Raw genomic sequence first — 16,808 nt, forward strand, 5'->3', positions numbered from 1 at the left:
TGTTGAGGCATTTATATTTTTCTCCCTACCTGATACCTCCAGAATTTGAAAGCCCTTAATTAGCATTATTATTTTCATGGAAATATGTTTATTTGCATGAATCCAAAAGGAATCCGATTTCTTCATAACAGGACACATAAAGCCAGTTTCCAACTGTGGTTTTATTAACCAAGACTTTGACTGGAATGTCATGTCTGAGAGTGACATGCCAGGTCTCTGGATGTCACCAGAAAGCTTTGAGGAATGAAAATTGACTTTGAAGTTGAAAAAGGCTCTTGGAGACATGGCCTGGTACCTTGCTTGGCCACGTGGGTTTATGGCAGTCTTTCCTGGTAAGGAAAAAGGTTGCTTTCCTGAAATGTGGCAAAAAAACAACAACAAACAAAACCCTCAAGGACTTGAGGATAGGACCCAAATCTACAAGTATCCCAGGCATTGCCTGATGGCAACTGTGGCTTTAGCTTCTCTGCCCTGAGGGGCTGACTACTGAATGTTAACTAGAGCTCAATCTATAGATTCCTCATCGATGAGTAACATTCCAGCAGAGAAAGCCTGTGTGATCAATTGGACCTATTGACACTCTTGTGTTTATGCAAATAATCAAGCCAGACTAGAATTAGACTTAATAGAGTCTCTAACTGGAGGATACTCTAAGGGAGAAAAAAAAATGTGCTTCATTAGAAACCACAAAGCCTAATTGTGGGTATTAAACCCCAATACAGTTTACCATCGTCAAAGTTTTAAGGCAGTGTTTGTGTATGCCATACATGCCTCAGCAACTGATGACATCACCAGAGATGTTCTAACTAAAAACAATCTATCAGATTGTCACTGTGATTTTAACTTTTTTTTTTTTTTTATCCTCACCTGAGGACATTTTTCCATTTTTGTAACAGATAGAGTGGGAGGGAGAGAGAGGAAGAGAGAGAGAGGGAAACATCGATGTGAAAGGGACACATCGAGTGGCTGCCACCTGCTCGACCAACCAGGGCCGGGGACAAACTGCAACCGAGGTACGTGCCCTCAGCGGGAACTGAACCCGCGTCTCTCCAGACCGCAGGCGGATGCTCCAACCGCTGAGCCAAACCGGCCAGGGCCTGTCACTGTGATTTTAAACATTTGGAAATATCAAATAGGTTTATGATTTGCTGTATACATTAACCTTTATGTTTGTGTTCTTCTATTTCATAGAATGCATGCCTACGTCCCTGTTTACCTAATTGCTTACTCACACAGTATAGGCCTCATTATAGAATTGAGTCAGTGAAACATGGATGGTCTATCGGCTTCACTTAAAAGTTGCTTTCCACCCTGACCAGTTTGGCTCAGCGGTTGGAGTGTTGGCCTGTGGGCCAGAGTCCTGGGTTCAGTTCCCGCTAGGGGTATATACCAAAAAAAAAAAAGTTACTTTCCCCTTTTGGCCCCCCTCTTGTTTTGTCAGGCAGGATCTCAGGACTCCACCTACCCTCCATCAGCAAGAAGCAGTTACATTAGAGGCCTGACATCCCTTTTTCCTTGAAAGGATTCAGAGCCAAAATCCATAAAGGGAAATATAGGCCAGGAATAATATAGTTCAAAAAAACACTTTCCATTTATAACTAATCTCATAGATATGGGATGATAAAATCAACAGGAAGGAATAAAAGGGGCAGGAAAGAATAATAGAGAACTAATCATAGTGGGGTACTAGCCATAGGTAAAGGAAATGTTAAACATCCTTGTTCTATTCATTGTGATTGCTATCTTCTGATTAAAGAAAGTCCACTCTGACATGGCAGGGAGCTGTATGCCCTGGGAGTAACCTTGGGAATGCTGTCCATTTACTTTATCTGAGAACTGCCTTCTTATCATAGAAAGACTAACAACCTTGGAGTCCTGGAGGCAGTGCACTGGAACAACCCTTTGTAGCCCCCAGCCCACATGCCCTAGCCCACATTACTTCTCCATGCCTGTAATCTATAACTGGTTTACACATTGTTATTCTTTTTGCCCAGTTCCCCATGCCTATAGTCTGTAACAATTTTACCCATTATTATTCCATGCCTGTTATCTGTAGCCATTTTACCCATTGTTATTCCTTTTGCTTACTTCCCCATGTAATACCCAGTATAAGCAGTTTGGTTTATGGTGGGGTGGGTGGAGAGCAGATTTTTCAGGAATGACCCAATGCTTCCCCATAATGCCAGCAATATTGGAATGAATTCTCATATATGATTCAAACTTGTCTCTGCTTAAATGGCTCAAGTAGTGGCAGGCAGCCCAGACCCATTCGTTGTCCAGTTTCACTTCTTTTCATTCAAAACATGCATACACACACTAATAAATTAACTTATTAAGGCATTCATTCCCACATTCCTCAAACATTTGTGATAGCCTTCCATATTTCAGGCTCTAGGCACATGGATATGGGGTCCAGGTCTTCCTTTCCATCTTGGAGAACTTAAGGATCCTGATACTCTGTTCCTATGGTGTAGAATATGAGCAGTATGGTTAAGAATGCAATTTATGTCTTTGGAAAATTTCATTCCTTGTTTATAAGATTTTGGAAAATTTGTTAACATTACTTCACCCATTTATAAACTTAATTTTGAGTATGAAAATATTAGATTAGATTGTGTGCCAACTAAACCATCCCATCTATTTTTCCCTCCTACTGAACTGTTTGTCTTCCTTTTATTGTTCTGCTTGCCTCCTCATTATTATTTATATAGCTCTGTCACTCACAACTCTACCTTACACAGATTACAGAAACATCAGTTCATTAAACAAGTTCTGCCACAACTGAGAAATAAATGCCTGTCTCCATGTACTGTCTACTAATAAATAGAGACAAACAAAAATCAAATACACAGTATAAATATAATTCCTGACTAATGTAGTCACGACTCTGCTGTTTGGTATGATTACATTAATATTTTATGAAACCCATTTACAAGCAAATGTATTCATGACATATCACTAAAGCCAGAGTAGATAAACTCTCTTTCTTCCTTGTGTTCAATATGTCAAGAGTTCCACAGACTACATTGCCCAGCAGGTCTTGCTAGAGGGCAAGTTGTACATGACATTTCAAAGGTTCCTTTTTTTTTTTTTTATAATCCTACTTTATTTTTATTTAATTAATTTTGTTACAGATGTTTCTCCTTCTTCCCCCACTGATTCCCGCCTCCCCCTCCCTCCCAGCCCTCTCCCCAACTTTGTTGTCCATGTCTCTTGTTCATGCATACATGCATGTAAGTTCTTTGGTTTATCTCCCCCCCCCCTTCTGGGGATAGTCAATCTGTACTCCACTTCCACATCTCTGGGACTACCCCATTCCTCAGACTGTTATGTTCATTATATTCCACAAATTAGTGAGATTATATGATACTTGTCGTTCTCTGTTTCGCTTGTTTCACTTAGGATGATACTTTACAGGTCCCTCCATATTGTCTCAAAGGATAAGAGATCTTTCTTTCTTACACATGCATAGTACTCCATTGTGTATATGTACCACAGCTTTTTTATCCGTTCGTCTACTGATAGACATTTGGGCTGTTTCCAGATCTTAGTGATTGTAAATAGTGCTGCTACAAACATGGGGGTACATATATTCTTTCTGATTGGTGTTTCAGGCTTCTTAGGGTATATTCCTAGAAGTGGGATCACTGGGTCAAATGGCAACTTAATTTTTAATTTTTTTAGGTAACACCACATTGTTTTCCACAGTGGCTGCACCAGTCTGCATTCCCACCAGCAGTGCAATACAGTCCCCTTTTCTCCACACCTTCGCCAATACTTGTTGCTTGATAATTTGTTGATGGTGGCCATTCTGACAGGTGTGAGGTGATACCTCATTGTTGTTTTAATTTGCATCTCTCTGATGATTAGTGATGTTGAGCATTTCTTCATATGACTCTTAGCCTTTTGTATGTCCTGTTTGGAGAGGTGTCTATTTAGTTCCTCTGCCCATTTTTTAATTGGGTTCTTTGTCTTCCTTTTGTGGAGTTGTATGAGAACTCTCTATGTATTGGAAATTAACCCCTTATCTGATATATCATTGGCAATTATGCTCTCCCATACAGTGGGTAGCCTTTCCATTTAGATGATTGTATCTTTTGCTGTGCAGAAGGTTTTGAGTTTGATGTAGTCCCATGTGTTCATTTTCTCCTTTGTTTCTGTTGCCTTAGGAGATGTGTCAGTGAAAATTCTGCTGCGTATGATGTCTGAAATTTTGTTGCCTACAGTTCCTTCTAGAATTTTTATGGATTCATGAGTCACATTTAAGTCTTTTTTTTTTTTTTTATCCTCACCCGAGGACATTTTTCCATTTTTTGTTCAGGTAGAGTGGGGGGGGGGGAGAGGAACAGAGAGAGAGAGAGAAACATCGATGTGAAAGGGACACATCGAGTGGCTGCCACCCGCACAACCGACCAGGGCCGGGGACAAACTGCAACCGAGGTACATGCCCTTAACGGGAACCGAACCCGGGTCTCTCAGGACCGCAGGCCGACACTCCAACCGCTGAGCCAAACTGGCCAGGGCCACATTTAAGTCTTTTATCCATTTTGAGTTTATTCTTGTGTAGGGTGTAAGTTGATGGTCTAGTTTCATTTTTTTGCATGTAGCTGTCCAGTTTTCCCAGCACCATTTATTAAAGAGGCTGTCCTTACTCCACTGTATGCTCTTGCCACCTTTGTCAAATATTAATTGAGCATATTGCCTTGGGTCCATTTCTGGGTTCTCTGTTCTGTTCCACTGGTCTATATGCCTGTTCTTGTGCCAGTACCAGGCTGCTTTGATTACAGAGGCTTTGTAGTATAACCTGAAATCTGGTAATGTGATCCCTCCTACTTTGTTCTTCTTTTCAAGATTGCTGTGGCTATTCGAGGTGTTTTTTGGTTCCATATGAACGTTTTAAGTATTTGTTCTAGTTCTGTGAAGTATGTTGTTGGTATTTTGATGGGGATTGCATTGAATCTATAGATTGCTTTGGGTAGTATGGACATTTTAATGATGTTAATTCTTCCAATCCATGAACAGGGTATGTGCTTCCACTTTTTTATATCTCCTCTATTTCTATTTTCAATGACCTGTAGTTTTCTGTGAATAGGTCCTTTATTTCTTTGGTTAAGTTTATTCCTAGGTATCTTAATTATTTTGCTGCAATGGTAAATGGGATTGTTTTCTTAGTTTCTCTTTCTGTGAGTTCATCATTGGTGTATAAGAATGCCATCGATTTCTTGACCTTAATTTTGTATCCTGCTACTTTTCCAAATTCATTCATTAAGCCTAGTAAATTTTTGATGGAGTCTTAAAGGTTCTTATCACATTATTTTCTTTTCTTTATTTTCAACGATTAAGCAGCAAAGGAGACATGAATTTCCAATGCCAACTAAGAAAATAACCATTTGAAATCCTGGGTCTTATAGAAGCATTATAGAACCTGAAAAATCAAAGAAGTCCAACAATTTAACACATGTTAGGAATAGAACACCAGAGAAATTCTCTCCCTTTTCCAGGCTCCTGATGTGGCTTGAGGAGTACTGCCAACATGTACTTAGTATTACCACTTATATTAGGAATTCAATCTTCTGAAGGAGATTTGAAATTACTTTATAAAGTGTTGTGGAAAAGAGATATTCCTCCAGACTCCTTTTCAAAACAAATACCCTGTTCTGTTTTGCTTTTACCGTCTCTTTTTCTAGCACCTTTTCCCTACTGCTTTCTTGACTCTTGGCACTCACTGGTGGAATGAGTCATTGGTGGAAGTGTTATAAGATGTTGATTTGTATTCCCTATTCTGAACTGTGTACTTCCCAAAATCCCAACTTACTGGAAATGCTGCAAATGCTGTGTGTTAGTTTGGCCAGCTTGCTCCTCAGAGTTAAAAATCATGTAATGTTTCAGTGTACCCTTAAACCTTCTTTCTGTCTAGCAATTTGCACTTAACCTAGAGTAGTTACCTGGCAATATTAACATTCTCCATTCTCTGTACACTTCTGTGATAGGGAGTTACAATGGAGGCAAATGCCATTTCTATGCTACAGTCCAGTTATCCATTTGCCCATCCATTCAGTATTTTGATGCCAGGCCCTCTACCAGCTGTTGAAATAGAAGGAATGAGTAAAAAAAAATCCTTGACCTCATAGTTTAGTTTGGAAAAGTCAAGCATACAGTTATAATGTTGTATCATCAATAATTATCATCACTATAATTGTTCATTGGGTGCTACAATGTGCTAGGTATTGTGCTAAGCATTTTATATAACCTCATTCTAAAAGAACTGTGAACTAGGTATTATTATTATTCATTTTAGAGATAAAGAAATAGGGGCTCAGAGGCTTTAGTTACTTGCTCATGGTTACACAGCCAGTAAGGGGCAGACCTAGTATTCAAAGTCAGGTTAGTATAACTCTAATGCTCTTAACCACTGCACTGCTCCTCAATGTAGTATGTCAATTGTTTTAATGAATTAATTTAATTGCAGGTATAAGGTGCAGCAGGTGTACTGAAAAACATGGCAGATGAGTAACAAAATACTTCTATATAATTAATTTTCAAAGTGTGGTGAATTAAAGATAGATACAAATTCTTTCATATTCCTCCAATTACAAGGTCTCTTGAGAACCTAGATGGACTTTAGAACTAATTTTGTCAATAGAATATAGCAGAAGGGATATTGTGTCTGTTTTCAGGCCCACGACTTAAGGGAGATAAAATTTCTCCTTATCTCGGGGAACACTTGGTATAGGAGCTTCAAGTCACCATGTAACGTGTCCAACTACTATGCTGAGAGACCACGTGGAGAGGATCTTAGTGTAAATATAAAGGGAGGGATCCAGCTGAGGCCCATCTTTTATCTGTCCCTGCCAAGATGCCATGCATATGAGCAAAGTTGTCTTGGAGCCTCCACACTAGCCTGATACAGCTGAGGCATTCCAGTTGATACCATATGAAACAGAGGAACACACATTGGAGTCCTGACCAAATTTGCCATCCAGAAAAATCTTAAAATACAATTAAATGATTATGTTTAAGTCACTGAGTTATAAAGTACTTTATCATACAGTGATAGGTAAGCAGAATATGCTGCATTTTTGTGGACTAGGGTATGACTGGTTAATAAAGTTAGCTATTTTCAAAGAATAAAAAGAGAAAGTATACTAAGCACCAAAACTAGACTTACTATGATTTTTCTGATTACTGAAAAGGTACTTTGGGACCCAGCAGGGCCCCAGAACCACTGTCCTGAACAATTGTTGTCACTGTACTATTGCTGTGTGGAAGGGCCAGTGAGAACAATGCCAGATGATTGCCACTGTACTATATGTACTAAGGCTACTGATGTCGACAAAACACTAGAAACATTAGAGGTTTCCCATTTTTAAGGCCTGACAAAGATAGCACACAGGCCTATTTTGTAGTTCAACACTTGGTATTTTCTGGCAGGCCAGTTCACTCTGGCTTTCTTCTTGTAGAAACAACCTCTACTTTTGTGGCAGGGGTGGGGGATGGTGTCCACAATTTTCCTACCCATTAATTGAATGTGTATGAACTTCCAGGTTTTATACACATCATCTCACTTAATCGTCACAACAATCCAAAAGTAGGCAATATTATTACTGTATTCTCTACTTTACAGATGAAGAAATTTAAGCTTATAGAGATAACACAGTAAGGCCACACAATACGTAGCTTTTACTAACCATACTCTCAATCAATAGTCTATACTGCTTTCCACAAAGTCCATGGATCCATAGGAAAAAAAAGAAGCTCCTTGTCAGAATAAGCTCTACCTGTAGCAGCCCTTTAGTTCCCATCCAAGGGCATAATTTAGGTTGCTCATCTCTATACCTAAAATTTCTTGTTGAAATTACCACTGTGTTAGGTAATTTAGAAGTCTTTGTTTTAAATCCATTGTCTCAGTTTTGACCACAGGAGAAGTTGGAATTGTGGCAATGTATGAACTGAAGGTAAGCAGAATAAAAGGTAACATGTTTATTATACTGCTTTGATATTTCAGAACAAAACCTTGGTTCTGGCTTCCTAGAAGTCCCTCCATACTCTCAGAAAGGCTCTGACTCTACGTTTTGGTTTCTCTCCATCCATGTCCACCCAGGTTCATAAGAGCATTTCCAATCTTTTTGGCATTCCAGAGACACTTTGAGAACGAAAAAGTGGTGTGCATTCAAAGTCAAAACACTGAAATGTAACCATAGATTACTCCAAAATAAGTGTTCTGGAAACCGGAGAAAAGGCGGCGGAGTGAATGGAGCTACACAGACCATCTCCCAGGACCAAACTGGATTTATAACGAAAATAAAGGCAAATCTTCAGGAAGGGGCAACCAAAAGACACCTTGGAGGACCCGATAACCAGGGACACCGACTCAATCCTGGTAGGCTTGCGAGGACGCGAGAGGGGGCCAGGAGCCCACGGTCCGCAGCGGCCTGGACGGGGACCAGGTGGCTTGGTGGGAAGTTGCTGCTGCCGCCACGGCTGCGACCCCACTGGAGTCTTGCAAACTCGGCTGCCTATTAAGCCCTCGGCTGGTGCCGCACAGACTGGCACGGACTGGCTGGGACCAGGGGACTCAGCAGGACGCTGCTACCAAGGCTGAGTCCCATGAACTCTGCATGCTAAGCCCTCGGCTGGTGCCGCATGGAATCGCGGGGACCAGGGGCCTCTACTGGAAGCTACTGCCACCTTGGCAGTGTCCCGCTACCACGGCTCAGTCCTGGGGATTCTGCTGAGTGCAACACCTTTGGCTGGTGCCACAGCCGCGGCCGCCCTTGGCTGGAAGCAGCGCCCTCGGGATAAAAGTCCCAAGCGGCTCCATGATGCAGAGTCTAGACAGAGGCTAAATTGGCAGCAGCCACTCACCTTGGGCTCTGGCAGAGTGAAGTCAGAATAGACTGAAACTGTGGGGACACTCGGGTTTTGGAGGGTGCTAAGAGCTTTTGCTGAGTGCAGCCACGCAGGAATGTGATCATTTTACTCCTCCCCAGGGCCCTGAGGAGAGGCGGAGGCCCCTCCCTCAGAAATTCAACCCCACCTGGTGGCCATTGAAATGTAATAGAGGCCCATTAACAACCAGCAGGTGCTCCACCTTCTGGAAATCCTCTTACACTGAGAACCTGAGGGAGTTTTTCAGGCAACTCCCAAACCAAGGGTCTTCAGGTGACCTCTACTAATAGCCTACAGGCAAAAAAAGCTAGAAGATAACTACCATTCCCTGGGCTAGCAACAGTAACCAGAAAAGCTAAGACTTGACAGTGGTGTTTAAAGTGGGTCCTCCCTGGCTCATCCAAACCCAGGAGAGGGAGCCACAAACAGCAGAACACCAACACCCACTGGGAAAATTTGGCAGACTCCAAAGCCCACTGCGATAGCCAAAATGGTGAAAAACAGAAACGAAAGCCAAATGAAAGAACAAGAGACCTCTACAGAAGATGAGATTAATGAGGTGCAGTTAAGCAAGTTAACAGAACTAGAATTTAGAGCCATGATGTTGAAGAAGCTCAACAGCATGTGTAAGTATATGAGCACCATGAGTAAAGACAGAAATGTTGAAAATCAACCAGTGGGAAATTAAAAACCAACAGGAACAAATGAAGAATGACATATCAGAAATGAAAAACACATTGGAGGTCTAAAAAGCAGAGTAGGGGAAGCTGAGGACCGGATCAGTGAATTGGAAGACAGGCTAGAAGAAATCAACCAATCAGAAAACCAAAAGGAAAAAACAATTAAAAAACAGGAAGACAGCTTAAGAGAACTGTGGGACAACTGGAAACAGAATAATATTCGCATCATAGGAGTCCCTGAAGAAGAAGAAAATAAGCAAGGGTTAGAGGATATATTCAAAGAAATAGTGACAGAAAACTTCCCTAGTTTGGTGAAGGAAGAAGGCATTGAAGTTCAAGAAGCACAGAGAGCCCCAAGTAAGAAGAACCCAAACAGGCCAACACCAAGACACATAGTAATCAAACTGCCAAAAATTAAAGACCAAGAGAGAATCTTAAAAGCAGGAAGAGATAAGCAACAGGTTACCTACAAAGGAAACCCTATAAGGCTCTCAGCTGACATCTCACAAGAAACACTACAGGCCAGAAGGGAATGGCATGAAGGAATCAAGGTCATGAAAAACAAGGATCTGAATCCAAGACTACTCTACCCAGCAAGGCTATCATTCAAAATAGAAGGTCAAATAAAGAGCTTCCCAGACAAAAAAGTCTAAGGGAATACATTACCACCAAACAAGCACTGCAAGAAATGTTAAAAGGACTGCTGTAATAACCAGGAGAAATGGGAAGAAAAATAGAACCACACTAAACAAAAAGTGCAATAAATAAGTACATATCAATAATCACCTTAGATGTAAATGGACTGAATGCTCCCATATAAAGACACAGAGTAGCAGATTGGATAAGAAACCATGACTCATCTATATGTTGTTTGCAAGAGACCCACCTCACAACAGAAGACTCACATAGATTGAAAGTGAAAGGATGGAAAAAAATCTTCCAAGCAAACGGAAAAGAAAAAAAAGCTGGGGTAGCAATACTTATATCTGATAAAATAGATTTCAGAATGAAGGCCATAATTAGAGACAAAGAAGGCCATTACATAATATTGAAAGGATCTATCCAACAGGAAGATATAACCTTGATAAACATATATGCACCCAATATAGGAGCACCAAAATATATTTAAAAACTTCTGGAGGACTTCAAAGGAGAAATCGATAGCAATACAATCATAGCAGGGCACTTCAACACCCTGCTGACATCGCTGGATAAATCCTCTAGACAAAAAATTAGCAAGGAAACAGAGACTCTAAATGAAGCACTAGACCAAATGGATTTAATAGATATCTACAGAGAACTACTCCCCAAAACTACAGAATTCACATTCTTCTCAAGTGCACATGGGACAATCTCAAAGATAGACCACATATTAGGGCAGAAACTAAGTCGCTACAAGTTCAAAAGATTGAAATCATATCAAGGATCTTCTCAGATCACAATGGAAGGAAACTAGAAATCGATTGGAAGAAGAACATACAAAGACATTGGAATACATGGAAGCTCAATAGCATGTTATTAAACAATGAATGGGTCACTGAGGAGATGAAGGAAGAAATTAAAAACTTCCTGGAAACCCATGAAAATGAAGACACAACACAAAATCTATGGGATGCAGCAAAAGCAGTTCTGAGAGGGGTGTTCATAGCACTACAGTCCTACCTCAAAAAAGAAGAAAAATCTCTAATAGACTATCTAACCTCACAACTTAAAGAACTAAAGAGCAAACAAAAAGAAAACCCCACAGCAAGTAGAAGGAAGGAAATAGTAAAGATCAGAGCAGAAATAAATGACATAGACACCAAAAAAAAAAAAAAAAAATCAAAGGATCAATAAAACAAAGAGCTGGTTTTTAGAAAAGATAAACAAGATTGATGGACCCTTAGCTAGACTAACGAGAGAAACAGAGAGAAAACCCAAATACACAAAATCAGAAATGAAAGAGGAGAGATAACTGATACTACAGAAATACAAAAGATCGTTAACAACTACTATGAACAATTATAAGGCAACAAATTCAACAATTTAAACGAAATGGACAAATTTCTAGAAACACATAGTCTCCCAAAACTACATCAGGAAGAGATAGAAAACTTGAACAGACCAATAACAACAGAAGAAATTGAAGATGTAATCAAGACTCTCCCAACAAACAAAAGCCCAGGCCCGGATGGCTTCACGGGGGAGTTTTACCAAACATTCAAAGAAGAACTAATACCCATTCTCCTCAAAGTATTTCAAAAAATTCAAGAAGAAGGAAGACTTCCAAACTTGTTTTATGAAGCCAGCACAATACTAGTTCCAAACCAGAAAAACACACAACAAAGAAAGAAAACTACAGGCCAGCATCCGTGATGAACATAGTGCCAAAATCCTGAAAAAAATACTAGCAAATCGGATCCAGCAATACACCAAAAAATTATCCACCATGACTAAGTGGGATTCATCCCAGGGATGCAAGACTGGTACAATATTCGCAAATCCATAAATGTGATACACCACATTAATAAAATGAAGAATAAACACCACATGATAATGTCAGTAGATGCTGAAAAATCATTCGACAAAATCTAGCATCCATTTCTGATAAAAACGCTCAGCAGTGTGGGAATAGAGGAATCATATCTAGACATAATAAAGGCCATATATGAACGACCTACAGACAACAACATACTCAATGGGCAAAAACTAAAAGCATTTCCTTTAAGAACAGGAACAAAGCAAGTATGCCCACTTTTGCCACTCTTATTTAATATAGTACTGGAAGTCTTAGCCACAGCAATCAGACAGGAAGAAAAAATAAAAGGGATCCAAATTGGAAAGGAGGAAGTGAAATTGTCATTATTTGCAGATGACATGATACTATACATAGAAAACCCCAAAGACTCCATCAAAACTTTACTAGACTTAATAAATGAATTTGGCAAAGTAGCAGGATACAAAATTAACATCAAGAAATCGATAGCATTCTTATACACCAATAATGAACTCACAGAAAGAGAAACTAAGAAAACAATCCCATTTACCATCGCGGCAAAAAATTAAGATACCTAGGAATAAACTTAAGCAAAGAAATAAAGGACCTATTCGCAGAAAACTACAGGTCATTGAAAAAGAAATAGAGGAAGATATGAAAAAGTGGAAGCACATACCCTGTTCATGGATTGGGAGAATTAACATCATTAAAATGTCCATATTACCCAAAGCAACCTATAGATTCAACGCAATGCCCATCAAAATACCAATGGCATACTTCACAGAATTAGAACAATTATTTCAAAAGTTCATATGGAACCACAAAAGGCGTCGAATAGCCACAACAATATTGAAAAGGAAGAACAAAGTTGGAGGGATCACAATACCAGATTTCAGGTTATACTACCAAGCCAATGTGGTCAAAACAGCCTGGTACTAGCACAAGAACAGGCATATAGACCAGTGGAACAGAACAGACAACCCAGAAATGGACCCAAGGGAATATGCTCAATTAATATTTGACAACGGTGGCAAGAGCATACAGTGGAGTAAGGACAGCCTCTTCAATAAATGGTGCTGGGAAAATTGGACAGCTCCTTGCAGAAAAATGAAACTAGATCATCAACTTACACCCTACACGAGAATAAACTCAAAATGGATAAAAGACTTATATGTAAGTCATGAATCCATAAAAATCCTAGAAGAGACTGTAGGCAATAAAATTTCAGACATCATACGCAGCAGAATTTTTACTGACACATCACCTAAGGCAATAAAAACAAAAGAGAAAATGAACACATGGGACTACATCAAATTCAAAAGTTTCTGCACAGCGAAAGATACAATCATCAAAACAGAAAGGCTACCCAGTGTATGGGAGAGCATAATTGCCAATGATATATCAGATAAGGGGTTAATTTCCTATACATATAGAGTGCTCATAAAATCACAAAAGGAAGACAAAGAATCCAATTAAAAAATGGGCAGAGGAACTAAATAGACACCTCTCCAAACAGGACATACAAGTGGCTATGAAACATATGAAGAAATGCTCATCATCACTAATCATTGGAGAGATGCAAATTAAAACAACAATGAGGTATCACCTGACACCTGTCAGAATGGCCGCCATCAACAAATCATAAAACAAGTGTTGGCGAGGGTGTGCAGAAAAGGGGACTCTAGTACACAGCTGGTGGGAATGCAGACTGGTGCAGCCACTATGGAAAAAAATATGGTGTTACCTCAAAAAATTAAAAATTGATCTTCCATTTGACCCAATGATCCCACTTCTATGAATATACCCTAAGAAGTCTAAAACACCAATTAGAAAGAATATATGTACCTCTATGTTTGTAGTAGCACTATTTACAATTGCTAAGATCTGGAAACAGCTCAAGTGTCCATCAGTAGACGAATGGATAAAAAAGCTGTGGTACTTATACACCATGGAGTACTATGCAGCTGTAAGAAAGAAAGATCTCTTATCCTTTGAGACTACATGGAGGGACCTTGAAAGTATCATCCTAAGTGAAACAAGCCAAACAGAGAAAGACAAGTTTCATATGATCTCACTTATTTGTGGAATATAATGAACATAACAGTCTGAGGAATGGGGTAGTCCCAGAGATGCGGAAGTGGGGTACAGACTGACAATGCCCTAAAGAGGGGTGTGGTGGGGGAGAGATAAACCACAGAACTTATATGCATGTATGCATGAACAGTGGACATGGACAACAAACTGGGGAAAGGGTAGGTAGGGTGGGAAAGGGGGGAATTAGTGGGGGAAAAAGGAGAAACATCTGTAACAAAAATTAATTAATTTAAAAAAAACAAGTAACAGAATAATATATTTTTAAAATTTTGTAGTTAAGGCTTTTATGTCTAGTCATTTACTTCAAGAAAAATAAAAAGTTAGAGATGAAAAAAATAAAATAAAATAAGTGTTCTGCCCTGGCCAGTTTCGCTCAGCGTTCAGAGCGTTGGCCTGTGGACTAGAGAGTCCTGGGTTCAGTTTCTGCTAGAGGCACGTATCAAAAATAAAATAATGTAAGTGTTTTGAATAGGATCTAATTAAGCTATTTTATATAAAATTATGATTCCAATTCAGGTATACATTTCCGGGGCTTTATTGTTATTTCTTTAGAGTTCTTACAAAATTCATTGGGAAATTAAGAACTATGCCTGGGTATTGGGATATTTTAACTCACTATAGTCCTGGCTGCCTCCTTTCTGTGCAGATCCTTGAAAATACTTTTCAGGCAGTCAACCTAAACAGAGAACACAGATTTCTAAGGACAGTTTGACTGAGCTACAACATGATCCTAGATTTGACCAGTCCTTTTCGAAATAGAGCATAAATTTCCAAATTTTTGCACAATGAGTCTCAAAATCTACCAGCAACTATCCTGCTTCTCCAGAAGATCATCAAAACCCTATTTCAGGTCAGCTGAAAAGTTGAGGTAGGGCCTGGCTCATGCACCACAGAAACAAGGTAGCACATTGAGCTTGGGTGTGCTATGTCATAATTTCATTTCATAAATACTCTCCCCAATAAAACTCAATTTTAATCCAAAATTTCTACCAATGAAGCTTAATTTTTTACTTTTGATATTATTATATCACATATTATTTAAAGCATCAAAATATATTAATATGGCAAAATTATTTTAGGATTAATATTATTCCAATATTTATAAGTACATTTGACATGTATGTGTGTGTGTGTCTATGAGTGCTTTTGTATGTATGGGTATTTTTTAAGATAATTTTGTTGTTACTGTTGTTAATCTGCAGCTGAGGATATTTTTTACACTGATTTTCAGATAGAAAGGGAGGGAGGAAGGGAAAGAAAGAGAGAGAAAGATTGATGTGAGAGAGACACATCGATTGGTTGCTCCTACAAGACCCAAGCCCGGGCTGGGGATGGAACCTGCAACACAGATACATGCCCTTGACCAGGAATCAAACATGCAACCCTTTGATCTATGGGCAGACGCTCTAACCACTGAACCAAATCAGCCAGGGACTTTAAGATAATTTTTATTTTTCAATTATAGACATAAAATTTTACATTAGTTTCAGGTGTACAGCATAGTGATTAGACATTTATGTAAATTACAAAGTAGTCACCTGATAAGTCTGATGCCCTTCTGACACCATACATATTAATTACATTATTCATGTCATTCCTTATATCCCTATGACTGTTTTTGTAACTGGCAATTGCACATCTTAATCCCTTCCCCCTTTTCACCCATCCCCTAAGCCACTCCCATCGGGCAACCATCAAAATGTTCTCTGTATCTATGAGTTTGTTTGTGAATTATCTGTTCATTTATTTTTTAGATTCCAAATAGAAGTAAAATCATTTAGCACTTGTCTTTCTCTGACTTATTTCACATAGCATAATACTCTCTAGGTCCATCTATGTTGTTACAGATGGCAAGATTTCATTCTTTTCTATGGCTGAATAATATTCCATTGTATAAATGGAACACCTCTTCTTCATCCATACAACAATCAATGGACACTTAGGTTGCTTCCATATCTTGGCTATTGTAAATAATGCTGCAATGAACTTAGAAATTCATAAGTCTTTTTGAATTACTGTTTTGGGTTTCCTTGAATAAATACCCCAAAGTAGAATTGCTGGGTCCTTCATCTCCTATTATAGCCTTTGTTTTAAAGTCTGTTTTGTATAAGTATTGCTACCGAGCTTTTTGTTTTCATTTTCATTTTCATAAAATATATTTTTCCATCCATTTACATTCAGTCTGGGTGTGACTTTCTATGTGAAGTGAGTCTGTTGTAGGCAGCATATGAGTATGGGTCTTATCTATTCAGCAACACTATGTCTTTTAATTGGAGCATTTAATTGATTTACATTTACAGTAATTATTGATAGGTATGTAGTTATTGCCATTTTGTTATTCATACTTTTTATCATTTTTCTTCTTCTTAAAGAAGTCCCTTTAATATTTCATGTAATATTGGTTTGGTTGTGATAAACTTTAGCTTCTTATTGTCTGGGAAGTGCTTTATCGGTCCTTCAATTCTAAATGATTGTCTTGCTGGGTATAGTAATCATGGTTCTAGGTTTTTGCTTTCCATCATTTTTTTAAAAATTTATTTTTATTTATATATTGTTTTGAATTTTCCTAATTTTCTATTTTTTTATTAATTAATTGTTGTTACAGATGTTTCTCCTTTTTCCCCACTGATTCCTCCCACCCCCTCTTCCCCACCCTTTCCCCAGTTTAT

General features: G+C 38.9%; 1 protein-coding gene across 5 annotated transcripts in view; it reads right to left on the minus strand.

Moving 5' to 3' along the window:
- The window catches only part of ENOX2 (ecto-NOX disulfide-thiol exchanger 2), a 271,300-nt gene that overhangs the window by 112,965 nt on the left and 141,527 nt on the right, over positions 1-16,808 (minus strand). The window contains exon 2 of one of the 5 annotated variants that reach the window (XM_036271454.1): positions 14,756-14,815. The exons of the other annotated variants lie outside the window; for them this stretch is intronic. The gene's annotated coding sequence lies outside the window, so the exon portion shown is untranslated. The remainder of the gene's footprint in view (positions 1-14,755; positions 14,816-16,808) is intronic. 5 annotated transcript variants of the gene reach the window in all.

The sequence above is a fragment of the Molossus molossus genome, unplaced genomic scaffold (assembly GCF_014108415.1).
Source record: "Molossus molossus isolate mMolMol1 unplaced genomic scaffold, mMolMol1.p scaffold_m16_p_2, whole genome shotgun sequence".
Taxonomy (NCBI): domain Eukaryota; kingdom Metazoa; phylum Chordata; class Mammalia; order Chiroptera; family Molossidae; genus Molossus; species Molossus molossus.